Source organism: Mustela lutreola, chromosome 5, assembly GCF_030435805.1.
Source record: "Mustela lutreola isolate mMusLut2 chromosome 5, mMusLut2.pri, whole genome shotgun sequence".
Classification (NCBI taxonomy): Eukaryota; Metazoa; Chordata; class Mammalia; order Carnivora; family Mustelidae; genus Mustela; species Mustela lutreola.
The window spans coordinates 19,578,755-19,596,500 of NC_081294.1; the positions used below are offsets into that span (position 1 = coordinate 19,578,755).

General features: G+C 35.0%; 1 pseudogene; it reads left to right on the top strand.

Moving 5' to 3' along the window:
- Positions 1 to 10,288: 10,288 nt before the first annotated feature.
- On the top strand, positions 10,289 to 10,421 carry LOC131832770 (U4 spliceosomal RNA; annotated as a pseudogene).
- Positions 10,422 to 17,746: the final 7,325 nt, after the last annotated feature.

The following is a 17,746-nucleotide window of genomic DNA, read 5'->3' on the forward strand; positions in this document are numbered from 1 at the left end:
AAAGGGACACAGCGGTCAACTGCAAAATTCCCCAATTTCCAAAACTAGAACATTTTGAGCAACAAAAACTCACAAACCATTGTATTTTAACCCAAAGTATTAAATATACGCCCATGAGTTCATACTGATAAAACTAAACTATTGAATCGATAAATAATGGGGGAAAAGCCAAATCTCCAGTACCAAAGAATTCCAAACCATTTATTCAAATATTTCCCTCATGGTGGCACCCTTCGCTTTTTAACCCTTAAGTTTGGGTTGTGTATAGTGAATCTCTCTTCCAAATAACAGATTAAGGAATGAGAAGGAGAAGGGAAGGTGTGTAACTTTTACAGTGGGGAAACCTCACAAATATTTCCTCAGCCAGTTGGTCGAGGTCAACCCCAACAATAGTAAGTTTGGTTGATAATATGTATCTAATGATGTGATGAAATGGCACTTGATATTCACCGTGTTCCTCTCAAATATATAGAACTTCAGTCTCATAGTAAGAAAAATGCTAGACAAAGGCCACTTGAGAGACATTCTACAAAATCCTTGACCAGCACTTCCTAAAACAGTTACGATCATGAAAGACACTTAAGAAACAGTCATGACCCATAGGAGCCTAAGAAGACAAAGCTACTATGTATAATATTTATCCTGAATGGGATCCCGCAGCAGAAAAAAGATACTAGGGCAAAAAGTAAACTTATCTCAGAAAGTATGGACTTCAGTTACTAATAGTGCACTGATATTGCTTCATTAACAGTAACAAATGTACCATATTATTATAAGATAATAAAGGAAACTCGATGTGGATATATGGGGATTCCTGTACTATCTGAAATTTTTGTGTATATACAAAATTGTTTTAAAATAAAAAGCCTATTTAGAAAAGATTTTCACTGCTTTTTGAAACTTACCTAAGTAAATGAATAAGCCAGAAAAAAATAAGTGTGACAGATATTTATATTCAGGATATATCGGCTTCCTATAAGCTGATAATATTAACAGTAATATAATAACAAATGAAGTAGCTTAAAAATTATAAAGGAAATCATATGAAAAATACTCAACATCATGAATCATCAGAAAGAAATACATATGAAACTATCTCCTGCCTAATAACATGGATAAAATTAAAAGTACTGTATGCACCAAATTTTTATAAGGATTGGAGCAATCGACTCTCACAGACATTGCTGATGGGAATGTAAAACAGTGCCACCACTTTGGAAAAGGGTTTGGCAATACCTTAAAACTCAAAGATATACCTAGCCTATAAAGCAGCCAACGTAGTTCTAGATATTTAGCTAAGTAAAGTAAACACCTACGTCCACCATAGAAAACTTGCTCATGAGAGTCTATAGCAGCTTTATTCATAATGGATCAAAACCAATAGCTCAAAAGTCCTCCAATTGGGTAATGGATGAGCTATTTGGATGTATTCATGACCCTTTATTTACACAATGGAGCAATCCTCTGCAACGAAAGGAGTGGACCTTTAAAATGCAAAACACAGACAAATCTCAAAACGTTATGATAAAAAAGTCAGCAACAAAATAATACATACTCTATGCTTCAATTTATATGAAGGTCAAGAATAAGCAAAACTAATTCTGTGCAGATCGGAATAAGAATAGGGCTTACTTATGAGTAGATGAGGATTAGTTTGAAGTGGGCGTCAAGGAACTTTCTGGAGGGATGGAAACATGTTTCATCTTAATTGTTTTGGTGCTTACATGGGTGTCTGCATTTACAGAAACTCATTAAATTAAGTTCTCTGCAGTTTATTGTATGTAAAATTTATCTCAGTATAACATTTGTCATATTGGATGAAGAGCTATTAAACTATGTGTTGTTTATAGCTGCCCATAGTAAGTTTTGGGAAGCAATTTATTTTTGCCACAGTTTGATTCTTTTTTGAGTAAGTCGATGACAGATTCTTTTTTTTTTTTTTAAGTTTGCAAGACACAGCATGCTCGCTTATTTTTATAAATATGTATTCCCAAGAGATAGCTTTTAAAATACTTATACATGCGTATGTTTTGAGTTTTACCTTATTACCCTCTAATTATGTAACAGCAGTACTTTAAATGCCACTTTTTTCTAAAAAAAATAAATCTTACAATTCATACTGAGAAACTGAAGGCACGAGAAAATAATGGGCGAGATGTTCTGAGTTCCCCATTCACAAGACTAGTGGTTGTTGTATTCCAGGGGAAGAGATGTCAAAGTATACATAGTAGGGGGAAAAAAGGGATTGAAAATATACTATAGAACTGAGGGCAGAAAAAGAACAGAAGGTCTAGAATGACAACCACGATTTGTAGGTTGCTGTACAATTTACACATTAGCAAGAGCTTACCTGGGTGATACGGTTATGTCCCTCAGGCAAAGAGCTCCTTATGGAGGGCAGATGGCACGCCTATTTCCCTGGTGTCGGTATCTCAGAATGTCTGTTTTACTCAGTTTATTTTAAATAAACATTTCTCCTTCTACTGAAATATTATACCATATACAGCAGAAAGCAGAAGGGATGATGATACAGCATAAAACCTGGAAACAGCCACAAGAAGCTAGGACAGCAGGTGCACTTGGCTGAAGAATGGAAAAGGCACAGTGTGGCACAGATAGCAGGAGATGAGAAGAAATGCACAGGCATTTTGCAGGAAGAAAAAGTTGGTAACAAATAAGTTTGAAAAGAAAACACAACAATATGGTTCTAGCCTGGGTACTGCTGAGAACAGAAGCAAAATTTATGTAGAGTAGAAAGTTAAGTGCTCATCTCAGAAACAAAACCAAAGCAATTATTATTATTATTGTTATTATTATTATTAGGAATAGAATTAGAACCTTACTATAATTATGCAATTACAAAACAAATTGTAATTACTAGCATACTGATGCAGAGGTAGGCAAACCATGATCAACGGGCTGAATCTGGTCAGTGTTTAATATGGCTTGGCAATAAGAATGTTTTTTACATTTAAAAATTATTATAAAAAAGCAAACAGAAAGACATACCAGCAAAATACAAAGAAGAATATTCGACAGAAACTGCATGTGCTACAAAGCCAAAACATTTATTATCTAGCCCTTTATAAAAAGAAAACAGCGAAAAAACCCAAAACAACAACAACATTCTCCCGCTACACAGCCAGTTAGTTCACATTTAATTAATCCAATCATTTCATTAACTCATTCTCTCTCTTTTTTTTTAAATTTATTTTCAGCGTAACAGTATTCATTATTTTTGCACCCAGTGCTCCATGCAATCTGTGCCCTCTCTAATACCCACCACCTGGTACCCCGACCTCCCACCCTCCGCCCCTTCAAAACCCTCAGATTGTTTCTCTTTGACTCATTAATAAGGATGTTTCGTGCCTACCATGTGCCAGTGTGTCATAAGCTGGAGCAGCACTGAGGGAGGCACTGGGCTGGAGCACTGACCTCCTGCAGGTAAAGGGATCAAATGCCAACAGATACTCAGAAAATATGTAATTACAATAGTGACAAGTTCTGAAAAGAACCATATACATTTTCTAACAAGGAGCATGGATCAAGGGATTTTGTCTAAACTAGAATACCTCTGATGGCTTCCATGAAAAAGTAGTCACCAGATCGAGCTTTGCAAGACAAATATGAAGTGGTCAGGATGTAAAACATGGAGAAAGGAAGAATATTCCAGATAGACAGAACAGCATGTGTAAAATCTTTCATAACTGAATGCACTTTGATGCATTTAGGAAAGAAAAAAATAAGAGCAATCTTTTTGGAACAAAGATAATGAGGAATAAGAAAGAAAGTGAGCTGACGTGTGGCAGAGAGGAAAGCAAGAATGAAAATTTTCAGTGTCTTGTGGTCTATGAGTGGTTGGCAATGTTTTTCTGTCTATCTAGTTCATGGGTAGAGTTAATTTTTACTGAACTTTCCCTCCAGCCCAGAAATCAGCAGGAGTCCCCAGCTTAGCAGTCCAGTGGTTGGTTCAGGGCTGTCCATGTAAATTTTGTCAAGACCATTTTATTTCTTTCTTGGACATTTATCAGAGCAATGTATCAGGAAACACACTTTTTCTTTCTATGGAAACTCAAGCTCTAATGTCATGGAAGTCTGGATATGCCACTGGCATCTTGAATCCATATGCAGAAGTCTGCTGGAGAAGAAAGTCAGTGAAAAGAAAAACATTACTAAGAGAGAGATAGGGGGAAAAAAGAGAGAGAGAGAGAGAGAGTCAGATCCCTGAGGACACAATAGAAGCATCTATTCAGCCAGGTCTGAAGAATATATCATTGGGTTTTTGTCAGCTTTGTGAAACAATAATTTAGTTGCATATGAAATCTTTGAAGTTGGATTTTTGTTCCTGACAGCTGAAAGGGTCCTTAAGCATTGTGGATTTTATAAACCCATACTGGTAGTAATTTTATCTCATGTTCCCTAAAGTGTTCTTAATTTCCTCATTTTGAGGTACATGGGAAGAAATGAAATAAAGTGGAAATTCGTGAGAAAGAATTTCCTTGAGAATCTGTTGTCTGTCTCATGGAGAGAGAATGAAAAGGAGAAAAAATACTTAGAATTATTTTTTCACTCAACATATATTAAACACCTGTCATGTGCTTGACATTTTTCTAGGTACTAAGGACGTAAAAGCAAATGAATAATAATTTTAAAAAATCCCCTGCCCTCACAGAACCTCTGTTTTAGTGAACTTAATTTTAATTTTTGAGACTATCTTAATTTAAAATTCCAACTAAATCAGTAATATCACAGTATGGTGCTGCATATGTAGAATAGAAAAACATGATTTACCAACGTCACCCATATAATTCACTTGTGATTTCTATGACTGGAACTTAGAAGGAAATGAGCCAATACATGTGGAGTCTGGCTTCTGATATAAACGTCTTTTTGAGACATAAGCACTGAGGTGGTTGTTCTGCTCTGACTTTGACAAACTTGAGTTCCTACAATTTATATAATATTGTGAGACTGAAATCAATTGCTCTGATTCTCTTTGGATGAAAAATAAGTAGGAGCTTGTATGGTTGAATCAGTGGTTCCAGAGGAGCAGGTAGTGAATACACCATTAGTGACTTCCTTCCTCAGGAATAATCCATGTCTGGCTTGGATAATGCAGGACTGGAGAGTTGGTCCTTCCAACTCTATAGTTCCTTCCCTCTCTATAGAAGAGTTCAGAGTGGACAGTTGGGACAAATGTGCAGGCACCGTCCCTGCTGGTGCACCAATGCCCCGATTCAGGGCACTTGAACTACTGTGAAGGTTCTGGAAGAAAAACAAAACAAAAAAAACCCAAAAAATCCAGCTCGGTTAAAGAGAAAGAAGTTTGACTTGATTCTAGTATGTGATTTGATCATACATTAAAGTCAAGGAAGAAATGGTCCTTTTAAGTTTTCTGAGCTATTTAATGGAGTAGGTGTCAAAATAGAATTTCTGTGTGTGCTCATATCAAAGGCAATTTTGAACTAGGTGGAATATGGATTGTGAGATATGAATTGAGTTAGCATCATTGAAATCGCCACATTATTAAAATCCCCTTTTGACTTGTTTGACCTTGCCTTATTAATCTACCCCCACAACCATCCCTAGTACGTTAGAAGCCCCTGGGAGAAGAGACTAGGGTTTGTTCTTTAATGGGGCAGACTTAACACCTTATAGGTGTGAGAAGCATTTTTTAAATCAAATGAATGAATGAATGAACAAGATCGTTGGCGGAATCAGATTTGAAGAAATGAACAAATTTGTTTCTAATAAACCTTTAACTACATATCTGGGGCCTTTGTTCTAGTCCTATTTGGTTCATGATTGGAACATATTAATTGGCAAATAATTGAAACCAATAATCTTTTGTGTGAGTAGAGTATGCATCCATGAACACAGTATGATCTGGCCTGTGATAAGAAGAGGAGATAAGAATATTATAAGACTCAGAGAAACACCTCCCACCATAGATACTTGCATCAATAACTCTATCATGACAATATCAGTCTGTTAATCTGCAAAGTTGGAGGCCTTATAAGCTTCTCCTTAAAATACATGCCTATTTTAAAAAAAAAGATTTTATTTATTTATTTATTTATTTGAGTGAGAGAGAGAGAGAGCATGAGTTCACATGAGTGCGGGGAGAGGCCGAGGGAGAGGAAGAGAAGCAGACTCCCCACTGACTGGAGAGTCAAACACGGGGTGCAATCCCAGGACCCTGAGATCAAGACCTGAGCCGAAGTCAGCCACTTAACCGACTGAGTCTCCCAGGTGCCCTTAAAATGAATGCTTATTATTTGTAGGAAAGGAGAGTAAGAAAGACCAGTGGTTTCTCCTAATACACTATTGGTCCCTGATATAGCACCACAGATTTCTTTATTATGAAAACTCAGAAAAATATGGAAGGGCATAGAACAACGACAAAAATGTAAGCATAATCCAAGTTCAAGAAGTGTGAGAAAAATACAAAAGGTCCAGCAAGAAGCTCATTCCTGAGCCAGGAGAATCCAGATGTGTTCACTAATTATTTGCCACTCAACTGATATTCAAACGTGCTTAAGTTAATAATGCATTTAACCCCCAAATAAAGCCTACTTTGAGTATATCAGCTGGGATACTCTTAGATTGCCAGTGGAGCGCCTCTGTTTCCACATAGAGCAGTAACAGTAGCGACAGTGTCTGTCGAGGCTTGTCCTAGATCTTCCTCTGCTGATCCAGTAAATGATCCAGTAGCCATGAGAAGCAGATGTACCGGAAGAATGAATGGAGTGAGAGAATGAGTTCTGTTATGGAGGCCTGTACGTTATGCTTGAAGGGGGCTGGCATCCCTCTGGAGCTAATGGTTTAATGATCCTTCCATTTACTTCACATAAACTGCTGTAGGATTTTTCTCAATGATGGAGTATAAACATATAGATCCCAGAAGATGATAATAGTCTTGCTTCAGGGTAAGCTGTCCTCTAGCTTAAAATAATTCCATTTTTTTGCAAGACTTTGCAAGGCAGTATTGATAATATACTCCACCGATGCTGAAATTTATATACAAAATATATAAATATAAATATAAAATATAAAACAAGATTTGGGTATAGATGAGAATCTTTATGTAAGGAACAAATAACTCATGGCCTTGACGTGTCTATCAAAACCCCACTTGCTGGCACCACATTGAATGCTGGACACCTTTTCTTCAGAATTTATATCTGTCTCTGCACCAGGAATCATCATAGTAAACTTTTTACTGTTTTCTCAGCTCTCTCTCTCTCTCTCTGCCTCCTCCTGCTCCTTGCTCTCTCTTTTCATTTGTGGATTCGATCGGTTTACAGGGAAGAACATAGAATCAGCGTTCTCCACAGGTTAACTAAAAAGGCTGAAAGCTTATGGATTGAAAACAGCACAATTATTATGCAAACACTTATGTATATGAAAAATACCCCTCAATGGCAGAGAGGAAGTTAAAAGTGTACAGCTCAAGTGTAAGGTGACCCTTGTATACTATAAATAATGTCATACCAAGAAACGCCACTTTTCAAGTATTTTATTTCACTACTTACGAGGACAGATCAATTAAAGACAGGGATCAGAAAATACTCAGTGCTGGTACATCAGTGCTGAATGATATGCTCGTATATAGATTCTTTGTGGTATAAACTCCACTGAACTTTATGCTCCCCCGTTACCCTGTTGGTTTTCAGCATATGTGTGTGCAGTCACTAGCGTGTGACCTTCCACTATTTACCACTTAAATATCTGCTCCCTTGACTTGCCAGCTGTACTAAGCGATGTTCCCAGGTATATTTTTGGCCCTGTCAGCAATTTAAGCAACAGGACAGAGCTGTGAGTTCTCAAAAATTCTCCTTCCTTTTCCCACTGAATTGAGTATCTTGCGCTTCAATATGATGATTACAAGTTGAATATATTCTCTTAGAGTTGTTATAGTTTAAAATTTTTCTTCCATTTAATTTCAATATTCAAAACATATATATCTTCAAAGAGGATAGATCCATGTAAAGGGAAAGATATGATGCACATTACATATTTGAGACAAATTGCTTTAGGATAGTCACTTGATGATTTTTTTGGTTGTGTTTTCTTCCTATTTCTCCTTTTGTCCAGAGAAAATAATCTGAACTAGCTGTAAGATGATGTAAATAGTAACATTAATAGAATTTTTTGCCTTCATCAGGATAGAAAAGTCAGAAGCTCTAAAAGCCTTACTGTCTTCTGCAAAGTTAATTTTCTTTGGAAGCTATATTAATTCCTGCAGGACACATGGGCCCTATTTACTCTTGAGTTGGTTACTGCTCTCCTTATAAACCTCCTTCCAGTGGTCCTGAATCAAATTATTGAAGTATAAGAAAGTTAATTGAGATATCTCAGTTATTTCAAAAAAGGATGTGGCTTGGGGCACCTGGGTGGCTCAGTGGGTTAAAGCCTCTGTCTTGGTCTCAGGTCGTGATCCCAGGGCTCTGGGATGGAGCGCTGCATCGGACTCTCTGCTCAGCGGGAAGCCTGTCTTTCCCTCTCTGTCTGCCAGCCTCTGTGCCTACTTGTAATCTCTCTCTGTCAAATAAATAAAATAAAATTTTTAAAAAAGCATGTGGCTTGACAAATTACAGTCAGCATCTTTTTTTTTTTCTTTCAGATTGAACATTTTTTTTCTGACTACATTTTCTTCCCTTTTTTAAAAATAAATTTTATTTATTTATCATTATTTATGATTTTATTTATTTATTTTATAAAAAAATAAATAAAATTTTTCATTAAAAAAATTTTATTTATTTATTTTTCGAGCACAAGTAGACAGAGAGGCAGGCAGAGAGAGAGAGAGAGAGAGAGAGAGAAATAGACTCCCTGCTGAGCAGAAAGCCTGATGTGGGGCTCAATCCCAAGACTCAGATCATGACCTGAGCCAAAGGCAGAGGCTGAACCCCCTGAGACACCCAGGGGCCCCTAACTACATTTTCCTCTTCCCTGAACAGGATGAATTTCAACCAGCAGCGCCACTCATAGTCTCACTTTCACTATCTAAGGATAACTGGATTCAGAAGAAATGGTCTTTTACATATTTAATTCTCATGTTTAATGTCCTGAATGTGAGAAGATGGAATCCCCTGAATTAAGCAAATAGCAGAATAGGTTGCAACACAGTATTGATTATGATTTTTAAAATATTTTAAGATAGCTGATCTACTTGTATGCTGCAGAAGATTTCAAGTTTGGGACACTTGCTTAGGTCTCACCATTTGGATGTTTCTGTATAATAATTTTAAACTTTTCCTTGACTCAGTCTAGGGCTCATAGAAGAATATGAGTATACCAGAGTGAGTTAGAATAGTTTTTCAACTTGAGAACTAATGTACTTTCTTAATTCTAAAATTGTGTAGTTATTCCTGCTGAAATACTGCTACTCAACTGTCAGTCTTTTAAATTCTTATTACGTTTATCTTATAGACCTTACTTTTTTTTTTTTTTTTTAAGATTTGTTTATTTGAGAGAGAAAGAGAGAGAGAGACAGCAAGCACAGAGAGGGTCAGAGGGAGAGAATTTTAAGCAGATGTCCCCAAGCGTGGAGCCCCAAATGGGGCTAGATCCCAGGACCTTGAGATCATGATCTGAGTTGAAATCAAGAGTCAGATATGTCCCCTCACAGCCTTAGTTTTGTTTTAAACACACACACACAATAACATCTCTGTAACTTCTATATTCATTTTGTATATTATATACAATTATATACATATATCTTGAATTTTTTCCTGTTTTATAATTTTTGTCACTGTGTTTTTTGACATTATTCATCCATTTCTTTTTGACAATTAAAACTATACTTAGCAAGATGTTGCTGCTGTGGTATATATACACAATGGAATACTATGCAGCCATCAAAAGAAATGAAATCTTGCCATTTGCAACAACATGGATGGAACTAGAGCGTATCATGCTTAGCGAAATAAGTCAAGCAGAGAAAGACAACTATCATATGATCTCCCTGATATGAGGAAGTGGTGATACAACATGGAGGCTTAAGTGGGTAGAAGAAGAATAAATGAAACAAGATGGGATTGGGAGGGAGACAAACCATAAGTGACTCTTAATCTCACAAAACAAACTGAGGGTTGCCGGGGGGAGGGGGTTTGGGAGAAGGGGTTGGGATTATGGACATTGGGGAGGGCATGTGATTTGGTGAGTGCTGTGAAGTGTGTAAACCTGGTGATTCACAGACCTGTACCCCTGGGGATAAAAATATATGTTTATAAAAAATTTAAAAAAAAATAAAAAAATTAAAAAAAAAAAAAAAACTATACTTAGCTTTGCGCAGTGGCAGTATCGTAGCCAATGAGGTTTATCCGAGGCGTGATTATTGCTAATTAAAATTATACTTAATAAAAACTAATTTTATGTCATTATGTCAACTAACTTGGAGTAAATTGTATCTACTAGTTTTCTTTGTTTGTTTTATGATGTTGTATTTACTCATGTGTTTTTGTAATTGTGACTCTTTCAAGATGTAGCTTAACTTTGCTTTTTACATCTCTACTTCTGTGTTTTACTTTCTCTGTCTAGATGTTTTGGCAATGACTTCAACTAACTCCAGTCCCTAGAAATGCAAAAGCAGCTTGGGGACCTTGTCACTTGATGAGAGCGGATATTGTAGAATCAAGCACCAGTAATCATGGTGGTTTGCCTCAATCACCACCTCTTCCAGAACCTCCAAATAATTCATAGCCTCAGGGAGTGATAATCAGCAGCTTGTTCCATTTACTTCTCAGAAACAGATTCTGTCCCTGATGCCTGCTTTAGAGTAGGGAGCCTTGTTTTGCCACTGTGCTCTAAATGGAATGGTTTATTACAGAGGAAAACTTTCTTTTCCTCTCTAATGTCTGACCGCTGAGGGTCAGGAGGCTTGAAACTTCAGCCCCATAGTCTAATTTATGTTTAAGTTCTGATTACCGATTATGGAATTGGTTATAGGTGAACTCAGCAAATTATTTTCTAAATCTTAGATTATTAATTAAAACTATTATGAGCTGGGTAGTAAACCTACTTTTGAAATTCATAAGAACTCAGCTTCATATCTAAGAACATTGTATACTGTGGCATTTTTTCTTCTTTGAAAACTGTGTCTTTTCCTCTGTTAACCTTATTTTGGACTACATTATAATGTTATCCATAGACTGAGTATATAAAAAGAGTAATCCTAGAAATTCAGTGAGCTATGATTTTGGCTATTGTTAGTAAATTCTCTACAATAAGACTCAGGGAATTATTATACTGTTTGGCAAATGGTTACACAGGAAATTATATGTTGTCTCTAAAATGTCAGATTCAGGGGCACCTAGGTGGTTCAGTCGGTTAAGCATCTGCGTTCAGCTGAGGTCATGCTCACAGGGTCCTGGGATCCAGTTCCACATCAGGCTCCCTGATCAGCAGGAAGCCTGCTTCTCCCTCTCCCTCCACCTGACGCTCCCTCTGCTTGTGCATGCACATGCTTGCGCTCTCTCTCTCTCTCTGTCAAATAAATAAATAAATCTTAAAAAAACAAAACAAAAACAACCATAATTCATAATCCAAATAAGAACATGAAAGTGAAAAGAAAGCTTTGAATATGTTCATCTGACATATTCAATTTTTCTAGCTAAGTGTTTATGGATTTGCTGGAATAAATGTTTATATACAGGGTTAAATAGACTTGTTTTTTTAAATCATGAAAAGATGAAATTAAAATTTAAAATTTTCATTTTGCAAGTAAGACTAAGTGTATTTTGTTTCTGGAAGGAAATTTATCCCTAGTTTAACCTATTTCATTTATAGGTAATGCCATGATCACTGTTTATAATGAAGTTACTGTTGGGTATATATAGTGTATATATTTTGAGATAACATAAATAAGGAAATTGAATATGTTCACTACTAAGTTTGTGTGTGTGAAGTTGCATTCATTAATATTAAAAGACTATTGCTGTTTCATGAGTGTTGAGTGAATACACTCTTCTCATTAAATATTATCATATATTAAACTAGAGACATTATGCAGATAATTGTTTTATATATTTTCTCAGTGAGAAATTTGCACTAATTGGAGCAAAAGTCTCATGTGTTGATTATGTTTTTTAAAATATTGTGGATGAGATGATCCAAGAATAACCTTAAAAATCATTTATATCTGATGTAGTGCTCTCGTGTATATTTCTTCGTAGGTAAATTGGATAAGTGATAATTATTTAGAGATTTTGAGACCACTAAATTACTTGCCTTCAATGATATCAAGAGAGTTCAGATATAATTTTTTTTTCAAAACTTATGCACTCCTCTTTATCCAAGATTAAGTAAATTTGAAGTTTTCCTTCTACTTTTATCTTTTCTGCTGAGGCTAATTAAATGGGTTAGCAGTCTTCCTATTTGGATAGAAGGTATGTAGTCCTTTAACCTAATAGGGTCTTTCATAATACTTTGGATTGGAAGGTACAAATTACTCTGCTTTGCTCGCTGAGTATCTGATTTCTATAATAAGTTATAAATACACTCTTCATATTAAGAGTCAAGCCATAATAAGATAACAAGTAATCCAGTAATTTTAGCCAAACTATATATTTTTTCCAAGATCTGTGGAAGTTTGATAAATATTTCAATTTTACTAATAAAAAAGTTTAAATGTACTGTTCTCCAGAATTATTAAAGTTAATACAAATATCATTACATAGACAAAAAATAGATATTGAGATTGCAGTTAAAAACTGTATTTTTTATACTTATATACATACAAATTTTTATATTTTTATAAAGAGTAAATATGGTATCTTAAATGTCTCACAGCAGAAGAACAAATTATGAGACTTGTCCTCTTATAAAAAACATAGACCCCACAAAAGCAAAATAGTGTGGCACTGTTTAATTATGAGAAATCAATGGAATGGAATAGATAGACCAATATAATTTAAAAACCATCACAAATACATGACGGGAAGATAACTATTTAGGGGTGGCTTTTATTAAATTAACTCTTTGGGTTTTTTTAAGCTTTTATTTAAATTCTAGTTTGTTAACATAGTGTAACATAAGTTTAGGTGCAGAATACAGTGATTCAACACTTTGCAATAACCCCTAATGCTCATGCTCACCACAACAGGTGCACCTCTAGACCCTGTCACCCAGTTCACCCATCCCCTCCATCTGTCTCTCTTCTGGTAATGATACGATTGTTCTCTATAGTTAAGACCCTGTTTCAGGGGCGCCTGGGTGGCTCAGTTGTTAAGCGTCTGCCTTCGGCTCAGGTCATGGTCTCGGGGTCCTGGGATGGAGCCCTGCATCTGGGCTCCTTGCTCAGCAGGAAGCCTGCTTCTCCCTCTCCCTCTGTCTGCTTACTTGTAATCTCTATCTCTCTGTCAAATAAATGAATAAAATCTTTAAAATAAAAAAAAAGACTCTGTTCCTTAGTTTGCTTTTTTCTCTCTCTCTCTTCCCTGCCCTTTGCTCATTTTTTCCCCTTAAATTCCACATATGAGTGAAATCATATGGTATTTTTCTTTCAATGACTGACTTATTCCTCTTACCATTATACTTTCTAGCTCTATCCATGTCATTGTAAATAGCAAGAGTTCATTCTTTTTTATGGCTGGGTAATATTATATATATATATATATATATATATATATATATATATATGAACACACATACATACACACATATGTATGTGTGTGTGTGTGTACATATGATGAGAAGTTATATAATATATATATCAGTTGATGGACAATTGGGCTTCTCCCATAATTTGGCTATTGTAGATAATGCTGCTATACACTGGGGTGCATGAATCCCTCTGAATTAGTGTTTTTCTATTCTTTGGGTAAATACCTAGTAGTGCAATTGCTGGGTCATAAGGTGGTTCTACTTTGAAATTTTGAGGAACTTCTATACTGTTTTCCAGAGTGGCTGTACCAGTTTGCATTCCTACCAACTTTGCAGGAGGGTTCACCTTTCTCCACATCCTCACCAGCTCCTGTTACTTTTTGTGTTGTTGATTTTAGCCATTCTGACAGGTGTGAGGTGAAATCTCATTGTAGTTTTGACTTGCATTTCCCGGTGATGAGTGATACTGAGCATCTTTTCATGTGTCTGTTGGCCCCTTCTTCTTCTTTGGAGAAATGTCTATTCATGCCTTTTGCCCATTTTCAATTGGATTATATGGGTTTTGGATGTTAAGTTTTATAAGTTCTTTATATATTTTGTATACTGACCCTTACCAGATGTCATTTGAAAATACTTTCTCACATTCCATAGGTTGCCAGTTAGTTGTGTTGATTATTTCCTTCACTGTACAGAAGCTTTTTATTTTGATGTTGTCCCAATAGTTTATTTTTGCTTTTGTTTCCTTTGCTTCAGGAGACATATCTAGAAAGAAGTTGCTATGCCTAATGTCAAAAAAGATACCGCTTGTGTTCTCCTCTAGGATTATTATGGTTTCAAGTCTCAAATTTAGGTCTTTCATCCATTTTGAATTTAGTTTTATGTATGGTGTAAGAAAGTGGTCCAGTTTCATTCTTCTGTTTGTTGCTGTCCAGTTTTCCCAACACCATTTGTTGAAAAGTCTGTCTTTCTCCCGAAGGATATTCTTTCCTGTTCTGTCCAAGATTAATTGTCCATATAGTTGTGGGTTCATTTCTGAGTTTTCTATTTGGTTCTATTGACCTGTGTTTATATTTTTGTGCCAGTACCATACTGTTTTGATGACTACAGCTTTGTAATAGAGCTTGAAGTCTGGAGTTGTGATGCCTCCAGGTTTGCTTTTCTTTTACAAGGTTGCTTGGACTATTCTGGGTCCTTTGTGGTTCCATACAAATCGACTCTTTGTAATATAAATTTTATATTAAGCTTTCTTCAGTGTCTTTGAAAACTCAAGTTGCTACAACAAATACCATGGACTATATGGCTTAAGCAACATCTATTTCTCACAATTCTGAAACCCTGAAAAATCCAAGATCAACATGCCAACCAATTTGCTTTCTAGTGATGATCTTCTTTTTGGTTTGCAGATGAATACCTTCTTGTTGTATCTTCACATGGTGGAGAGAGAGTTAATTTTTCTCCTCTGTTTTCTTATAGGAATGTTAATCCCATCTGGAGAGCTCAACTCTCATGAATAAATTGCTTTCCAAAGCCCTCACCTCCAAATGAGGATTAGGGATTCAACATGAGTTTTGGAGGAAACAAACATTCAGTCCAAAGCACACAGTATCAAATTAAAAAATACATAAAGTGCATAAAGGACACTAGTTAGAGTTAAATGTAGCCAATAAAATTACAAAATACAATGTTCTAACTGCTATTAAAAATAAATAAACTCCTTCTAAACTGAATATTTACCTGAAAAAAAGAAAGGCAAAACCAAAAGATACTTTCTGGATTTGACAATCTACAAAGGAAATATGACAATAACAAAACATCAACAAAATTAACATACAAAACTGGGAAGAAATTGCAAGAAAATATGAAAGGCAACATTTTTAATTCCTATCACATAGAGAAAAATATGTATTATTAGTCAATTTCACAAATGTAAACAAAAATATTCAAAATATCTTTGTAACCAAAATATCTTTGTAATCAAAATATCTTTGTAACCAAAATATCTTTGTAACCAAAATACGACAAATAGAAAGAAACTACCCTTTCATAACTAAGGCCCTTGCAAAAAAATGTATTTCTTATTTTTTTATTCTTATTTTTAAATTTTTTTCTCCCTGCAGAGAGAGCCCGATGAGGGACTTGATCCCAGGACCTTGGGATCATGACTTGAGCCAAAGTCAGATGCTTAAATCACTGAGACCCCCAGGTATCCCAAAATATATATTTTTTAAGTAAGATATAACCTTAAGGGGTGCCTAGGTGGCTAAGTTGGTTAAGTGTCTGCCTTTGACTCTGTCATGATTCCAGAGTCCTGGGATGGAGCCCCATGTTGGGCTTCCTGCTCAGTGGGGAGCCTGCTTCTTCTTCTCCCTCTACCCTCTCCTGCCCATGCTCTCTTGCTCTCTCTCTCTCAAATGTTTAAATAAAACATTTATGTATGTCTTTATATATATATATATATATATATATATATATATATATATATGCATGTATGTATGCCTTAAGTAGGTGAACCGTGAACTTGGCAGTATTTAAAATAATGTAGTAGCACATATTTATCGAGCATACCTTATGTGCAGGACATTTTTCTGGGACCTTAATTATATTGTACCACAAATTAAACTTCATAAAATCCTTATGAAATAAACATTATTATTATTAATAAGTATAGGCATAGAGAGATTCAAAACTTGTTTAAGTTTTCATAATCAGTGAAGTGGCAGAACCAGTATTTATTTTCAAAATTTCTTCACTAGAGGACAAGTTCTCAACCATAATGCAGTGCTTGTAAGTTTCAGTAATAATATTTACCAGTTATAAACACTATTTTGCCAGACATTATGGTAGATAGATAAATAGATATCTCAAGTAATCTCTAGAGTAAAATGTATGTTTTTCTTGGACTAGACAAGGAAACTGAGGCTCAAATAGTTCATGTAAATTTCCAAAGTAACCGTTAAACAGTGTAACTGGGTATTAAATTCCTAACTCATGGAGTTTTGTGCCTTTTCCACTTTGGCAGATTGTCTTTCTCTAAAGTAAAATTAGAGTATACATAGTAAAGATTTCAGTAATTTAGACCATGTTATTTCATTTGTAGGATATCTACTGAAAAATTAATAATAAGTGGAGACAATAAATCATATTTGTGAATGTACTTGGCAACCCTGATTGCAAAAAGGTAGAAGCAGTTCAAATATCTAACTGTAGAGAATTATTAAATCCAAATAATGGCTAGAATGTAGGTATTGAGAATCAGGTGTTCAAAGATTATTTGATGATATATGCATACATTAGTTTTTTCTCTATCCATACACATGAGATAAATAATGATGGAGCGAAGTTCACAAAAACTAATAGCAGTGATTAATATATTAATATAGATATTATATTATATTATTATTTGTTATATATAATTTATATTACATATAAATTATAAATATATATAAAACATAAATTATAATTTCAGTATTTTTTAAAGTTTCCTATTTCCTGTTATTTATTTTGGATATGTGACCCAGAAAGCAAGAATGATGGCAAATACAATAGCAGAAAGTGAAATGCCAAAAATGAAAGTTAAATAATTAAATAAGTAAAAACTTGAAAATGGTTTATATCTTCTCACATAATGAACATCTCATGGCAATTGGGCAGTCCATTGAGTCTCTAAATTAGAGCAGATTTGGATGTTTCTGACAGTGTTCAGATTTTGTTTTCATCCTCCGAGATACTGAGATTCACTAGGGAAACCTAGCGTTCCAAATGTGTTAGAAAATACATAATGTGTCAACACATTGTGACATGGGAGTGATACTAGTAAAAGCTGTTTGGGTCTATTAATAACACAAAACCAGTTCATTCTAATAGCAGGGAAAATATAATTCTTTCTTTTACTTATTTTTTTTTCTTTTTTGTATTTGTAGCATTATTTTGTAAATTAAGAGAAACGGTATATATATATATGACATATGATGAATAGTATGGAAATATCTTCTTCATTTGGAGCTAGTTATTTGCAAATTATATCCACAACTGTGTTTCTTTTCTCCATTTCTCTCTCCCCCTTGTATTATCCCTAATGCTATCATACAAATTACAAATGAGAGAAGACTATTTAGCAAGATTAATGAATTGGTATAAC